Here is a 6,726-nt window from a genome sequence, read left to right as displayed (position 1 = left end):
GGTGAGGGCACTGGGTCCTGGGCTGGGGACTTGTGGGCTGGAAGTGGCTTTGCGAATGGATGGAGGCCCGGAAGTGGGTCACCCCTCAGCCAGGTTTGGAGAGAAGGCGGAGGTCAGGGCACAAGGTAAGGCTCCCTCCAAGGTCGAAAAAAGAGGACTAATAGGACAGGGAAGATGACCTTGGCCTCTTCAGGGGAAGCTTGTCCAGGTGCCTGTGTCCCCTCTTGCTCTAGCCGGGGTGTCTCCTGTCTCCTACCTCCTCTCAAACCCGCCGTGGTCTCGGGCCTGCTGGCGCCGCCCTGCCCCGCCCCCAATGCCAGCTGAGAGCACCAGAGAGCTCCGCCCCCTTCGCGCGGCCCGGCTCCTCCTCCCTCCCTCCTCAGAGAGCACTGCTTTCAGCACCGTGGCCAGCGCCTCGGGACTCTGGGCAGAGATAGGTGCAGAGCGGCCGACCTACCCACTGCACACCCGGGCCACTGGGAATCAAGGCCCCCCTTCACCCTCCTGAGCAGGGAAGGCAAGAATTGAAGGCCTGAGGCTGCGGTTGTCACATTCCTCTCGCTTGGTTTCCAGCCGCAAAAGCGATTCTTGAGCGCAGTCCGTATCCCATCCCACCGCTCCCTGGCTCCCTAGTCATCCTCCCGGAACCTCCAATACCCCGGAGGCCAGCAACGCCTTCCGGGTCACTGGTTTCTCGTCCCTATCACTCAATCGACAATTACTAAGGGCCTATTGTGTACTATGCCCTATGTTGGAGGATATCTTCCCTCAGCAAGAACCATAGAATAAAAAGGACAGAGCCCCTGCTCTCAAGGACCGTGAGGTATTTACATATATGTAAATATATGTGTATTTGCAATGCAGACTGATAGGGTGATAATAGAAGCTACAAAGTAAAGAACAGTTCTTATGAGCCTTCTCAGACCTTAACATATGCTTTTTGTTCAATACAATGTCTTTCTCCTCTTGTTTATGTTGTTGTTGCCTATTTCTTTTTTTAAATTTATTTTTTATTGAAGTATAGTTGATTTACAATGTTGTGTTAATTTCTGCTGTACAGCAAAAGTGACCCGGTTATACACATATACACATTCTTTTTTAATTCTTTTCCATTATGGTTTATCCCAGGACATTGAATATAGTTCCCTGTGCTATACAGTAGCACCTTGTTGCTGATCCATTCTATATGTAATAGTTTGCATCTACTAACCCCAAACTCCCAGTCCATCCCTCCCTCACCCCCCCTGCATATTTCCTTTTTTCCCCTCTTTTTCAAAATATCTATATTTTTCCTGAATTTATAGGTAAATACATGATTAGTATATAGAAAAATTCAAGAAAGTTACATAAAAGAATAAAAATCACTCATAACCCCAAACTGGGAGCTTTAGGCAGGTCTGGATTTGAGTCAGCCACTTGTTACCTAAGGATGTAACTTTCCCAAGCCTCAGTTTATTCGTCTATAAGATGGGGATGATAATAGTATCTGTCACATAACGGTTAGGTAAAATAACATATGTAAAATGTTTAGCCCAGGGCCTCACATATAAAAGTGCTCAGAAATGTTTATTAGTATTATTACTATTGTTATTATTATTACCTCTGTTAACATATTGGTGTATTTCCCTCCTCCTGGACATACTGCTTTACACAGTTGGATAATAATGTACACGTATTTAGCATCCAATTTTTTTCTCACATTACTAGTTTTTCAAAAACATGATTTTAGTCTTTATGTAATAATTGTTTAATTATTCTCCCCTTTGGGGGTATTTTGACAGTTTCCAGTTTTTCACAATTAAAAAGAACCTTGCATTAAACATATTTGTGCTGTTACCTATGTTTCCTCTTCCTCTTAAGTCTCTGGTTTTGTGACCAGTCTTTGCCATCAGACTGGAAGTTCATCAAGGCATGGCCTGTGTCTCCACCATCAGACTGGGAGCTTCCCCAGAGCAGGGGCTGTATGTTCCCCCATTCAGAAAAGGCCCTAACCTGGGGCCAAGCTCTTAGGAGCTGATGGACATTCTTTGTTTGGCCTGACCAACAGAACTTCCCCTGCCTCTGAGAGAAGGCTCTCTTGCTTTCTGAGGTTCTGGTGGGATAGCCAATCACAGGGCACACAGACCCTAGAGACAGGCCTGGGTGTGTGACCCAAGCTAGGCCATCAGTCTCTCTCTAGGGAATCTGAATTAGTGGTGGATTGACATGAGGAAAAAAAGGTATTGTTTAGTCAGGGCTTGGCAACATCCTCAAGAGATAATCCATAAACTCCTGCTACTGGGAGCTTTAGAGCCACCTTGATTCCTGCCCCGCCCAAGACAGGTGGCTCTGTTCCATCTTCAGCTCTGTGACTCACCCACTATCTTTCCATTTCCTTCTTTTTTGCTTTCATTAGCTAGAGTAGGTTTTCGCTATTGGCATCAAAGAGTCCTAATCTGGGAAATTCCCTGGCAGTCCAGTGGTTAGGACTCAGCACTTTCACTGCAAGGGCATGGGTTCAATCTCTGGTCAGGGAACTAAGATCCTGCAAGCTGTGAGGCCGAATAAAAAAAGAACCCTAACCTGATCCAAATATTAGCACCAGAAAGGGAGTTTCAGGCCCAGGCTTCAGACAAAAGACCCTGATACTCCTGTTTATGTCTGGAGTTGGGAAAACCGCAGCCCATGATACGGAGAGGAGAAGCAGCTAATCAAATTATCAGCTGCAAAAAATAGAGATCATGTGCCCTCTGGGGGTCAAGTTCTGGGGAACTGAGTAGCTTTGGCCACAGACAGATTTAAAGGTAATGAAGGAATCAGGAACACAGAGTAGGGTGACTGCTTATAAAGGCAATGAATAATGTCAAGCAAGACAAGCCCAGTTGTCTAGATTGTTGATTCAAGGAATAAAATGAATTGCAAGACCTTTATGTGCAATGGCTCAAAGAATTCATTAAGTCTTGTTGCTAGAGGGCATAGGACCCTTAAAATAAGATTCAGGTGTATGAAAGGACGGAACTGCAAGGCCTTTAACCCATCCCATGCTCCTGAATGGTTAGACCAGATCACCTCAGGAACTGGTAGAATCCTCACCTTGGCCCCCTGACCCTTGAGCTAAAGGGTAATATACTAGGAAGAGCTAAGCCAATGCCCCTGGTGCTCCCTCTCACTCTCCAAATAATAAATCAAAAACAGTATTATGTGCCCATGGGAGCTGTAGAAATCAGTCACTATCAATGCCTGGAAAGGTGCAGGGGTGGTGGCTCCTGTCTCTAGTGGACCTTTGTCACATTGTTTTTGGTTTTGGCTGACCAGCCTCCTAACCTCCTTCCTATGTGCGGGTGATACCCTGCTGTGTGGGTCCTGCGGGGGGGATGTTGAGCCTCTTCTCTCACTGTGGAATTGAAGCCCCTTCCTTGGCCTGCTCTAGACAGAGCATGCTGGCACCAGGTAATGATGGATTGCTGTGGCATGACATCCCACCCTCCATGGGAAGGTCCTGAGGACAGCAGGGAAGGGAAATATTCATGGAAGGTAGAACTTCAAGTGCTGTAACTATCTATCCCCAAAAGATCTATCAATACATCCTAATCCCCAGAACCTATGAATGTTACATTATTTGGAAGAGGGTTCTTTGCAGATGTAATTAAATTGAGGATTTTGAGATAAGGAGATCCTATCAGATCATCTCGGGGTGGGGGGGTCTTAAATCCAATGACAAGAGTCCTTCTAAGAGACACAGACAAGAAGACAAAGAAGAAAAGGCGACATGCCTATGGAGGCAGGGACTAGAATGATGAAGCCACAGCCAAAGAAGCTGGCAACCACCAGAAGCTAGAAGGGGTGGGGAATGGATCCTTCCCTAGAGCCTCTGCAGGGAGTGCAGCCCTGCTGACACCTTGATTTCAACTTCTGACCTCCAGAATTATAAGTGAACAAACTTGTTGTTTTAAGCCACCTAGTTTGTAATAATTTGTTATGGCACCTCAGGAAATGTACCAACTCTCCTGTGAGGGGAGAGGGCCTAAGGTACAGACGAACACCACTTTGTGGGCAGCAGATAATGGACCAGTCATATGGTCATTATCTTAGAGTAAATTTGGAGAGTTAAGTAAAAGTTTGGGGAAAGGGAGCTTTCAGAGTAGGGGCACAAACTAGAGAGTATTTGGGTTCAATGAGAATGTACTCCAGAGGCCTGCTACTACAGAGTCTTTTAACATCAGTTGGACAGGATGATTCACGCTGTGAATGCTAGCCAGCCTCCTTCCTCAGCACCCCCATTCCAATCCCACCGTGCACTGGCTCAAAGACCCCTAGCAATGTGTCCACGGTGGGACAGATGGAGACTGTGGATGAATCTTCCATCAAAGCCAATACAGCCAGTCACTACTGGCCCCCAACAATATCAACAAACTTTGAGCTCCTGGTATGACATCTATAACTCTCAAAACTCAATAATAAGAAAACAAGCAACCCATTTAAAGATTGGATGGCAAAAGATTCACACAAATACTTCTTTCAGAGAAGATATATGGATGGCAATTAAGCACATGAAAAAACACTCAATCATTAGTCAGCAGGCAAATGCAAATTAAACCACACATACCATTATACACCGGTGAGAAAGGCTCAATTAAAAACAACCCCCCACCCCCAAAACTGACAATGTCAAGTACTGGCAAGGATGTGGAGCAACTGGAACTTTTGTATGTTGCTGGTGGGAATGCATATTTGTTCAGCCACTTTGGAAAACAGTTTGGCATCTCTTAGAAATGGAAACAAACATTTGCTGTGAGACTCAGCCGTCTCAGTCCTGGGTATTTGTCTCAGAGAAATGAAAACGTGTGTTCACACACACAAAAAAACATGAGTATGTGTAGCAGCTTTATCCATAATTGCCCAAAGCTTTTCAGAAATAAACCAAATGTCTTTCAGGTGGGAAATGACAATGGACTACTTCCAGACAATGGACTTCCACCCAGACACTCAGCAATAAAAAGTAAGTAGCTACTGCGACCTGCAACAGCATGCCTGAATCTCAAAGGTGTTAAGGAAAAGAAGCGAGACACCACCCCGCAAGAGAAATATATACAAACTGTGTGATTTCATCTATATTACATATAGAAAAGGCAAAACTATAGGGAAATAAAACAGATTTGTGGTTGCCAGGAACTGGTGGTGGGGTTGATTATAAAGGAATCATACAAGGGAATTTTTTTTAAGGTGATGGAAGTGTTCTGTATCTTGGTTGGGGTGTTGGTTCCATGATGTATGTGTTTGTCAAAACTCATGGAACTGTATATTATAAAGGGTGGATTTTCTGTGTCAATTATACTTTAATTTTTTAAAAGGGGGGTTACTCATGTTGGTAGGGTATCAAATCCTTACTGTCCAGGGGAGAGGGTGTGCTGTTACACAAAGAGAACGGAGAGGTATGTGTAGAACATATGCATGGGCTGCCTCCTATTATTACCGTGTCCAGTATAAAAAAATTAATGGAAGGAAGAAACAAATTAATGAAGGCTTCAGTAACCCAACACAGGGTCAGGCCCATCAAGGGCCCAGATATCTCAGGGCTAGAAGGTCTGGGTCACTGTATTGCATAAAGGACCCTGATCAGCAGAGATGCTGGCTGAGAGCAAAAGGAACAGGATGGGAGATGGAGGATGAAAGTCACAAGCACTGTCTACAGCCACATGGTGCCTGAAGAAAGGAGGACTCTAGAGACTTCCCCGGTGGTCCAGTGGTTAAGACTCCATGCTTCCACTGCAGGGGGCATGAGTTCCATCCCTGGTTGGGGAACTAAGATACCGCATGCCGTGCGGCGCAGCCAACAATTAAAAAACAAAAGAGGACTCTACTGTCTACCCAGATTTTCATTCTTGATGTGTCATGTGTATATTTATATACCCTACTAACTCTCTCTTCTTTGATGATGGCTAACTTTAATATTTAGTGCCTGAGCTGTAGAATACTGAGATGTGATTGTGACCAAACTAAAAGAGGGGTGACATAACACGGACGTCCTGGACCTAGCGCTGGAGTAATGACTGGTGACACTTTGGGCCATCTCCCTAGCTTTCTTCAGAGGATGGTTGTGATGTGTTTGAAGGGAACACTAGCAAGGAGTGAGCATTATAAATTATGGGAAATAAAGAGTTCATGTGTTTGTTGACCAGCGAAGGGAGGGGCCGTGCTAAGAGAACAGAGCACAGATTTCAGCAGGACCAGAAGGCTGAGGTGGGACAAGGGACATCTTCACAGCAGCCACTGAGGGCCCAGAGGATCAAAAGGACCCCTTCCCCTAATTCCTGAAGCCACATAAGCTTCACTCCACACTCAATCCAATCTTGGTCAGGAGAATGGGGTGGTGAGGAGAACCCTAAAGGCTGAGTATTGAATTAAAGACTCGTAACCTGAAAGTCACTGAACGTCTCATTTCCTACCCTCACCTAAACAAAATGGAGACTGGATGGTCAATGTAAATTTAAAAGCTAAAATTATTGCACATCCCAGAAATCCCTCCCCTTTCTTTTTTTTTTTGCGGTACATGGGCCTCTCACTGTTGCGGCCTCTCCCGTTGCGGAGCACAGGCTCCGGACGCGCAGGCTCAGTGGCCATGGCTCACAGGCCCAGCCGCTCTGCGGCATGTGGGATCTTCCCGGACCGGGGTACGAACCCGTATGCCCTGCATCGGCAGGCGGACTCTCAATCACTGCACCACCAGGGAAGCCCCCTTCCCCTTTC

This window comes from Phocoena phocoena, chromosome 10, assembly GCF_963924675.1.
Source record: "Phocoena phocoena chromosome 10, mPhoPho1.1, whole genome shotgun sequence".
Classification (NCBI taxonomy): domain Eukaryota; kingdom Metazoa; phylum Chordata; class Mammalia; order Artiodactyla; family Phocoenidae; genus Phocoena; species Phocoena phocoena.
The sequence above is the reverse complement of the archived record's forward strand: the minus strand, read 5'-3'. Positions refer to the sequence as shown.